Consider the following 309-nt stretch of genomic DNA (forward strand, 5'->3'; position numbering starts at 1 on the left):
TGAGGAAGAAAGAGGATTAGGACCACTAAGTGCCTGAGCTGGGGATGGGGGACTTTATGGGTTCATGTAGGTGGCAGAAGATAAGCTAAAAATAAAATAAAATCTCCCAGTTCTTATCCAAGGACTGTCATGGGTGGACATGAACTAAGAATTCTGACTCATAAATTCAAGTAAGTGCTTTCAGTAGAGTTTCTGAAGCTCATCATAGAGGATTATTCCAATAGGCACCTGATGTGGGGTTCCATGGTGTAATGGTTAGCACTCTGGACTCTGAATCCAGCGATCCGAGTTCAAGTCTCGGTGGAACCT

At 43.7% G+C, this 309-nt stretch overlaps 1 non-coding gene across 1 annotated transcript; it reads left to right on the plus strand.

Moving 5' to 3' along the window:
• The first annotated feature begins 237 nt into the window (after positions 1 to 237).
• TRNAQ-CUG (transfer RNA glutamine (anticodon CUG)) lies at positions 238 to 309 on the plus strand. Its single transcript has one exon. It is a non-coding gene; the product is annotated as a tRNA-Gln (tRNA).

The sequence above is a fragment of the Lutra lutra genome, chromosome 6, assembly GCF_902655055.1.
Source record: "Lutra lutra chromosome 6, mLutLut1.2, whole genome shotgun sequence".
NCBI classification, from domain to species: Eukaryota; Metazoa; Chordata; class Mammalia; order Carnivora; family Mustelidae; genus Lutra; species Lutra lutra.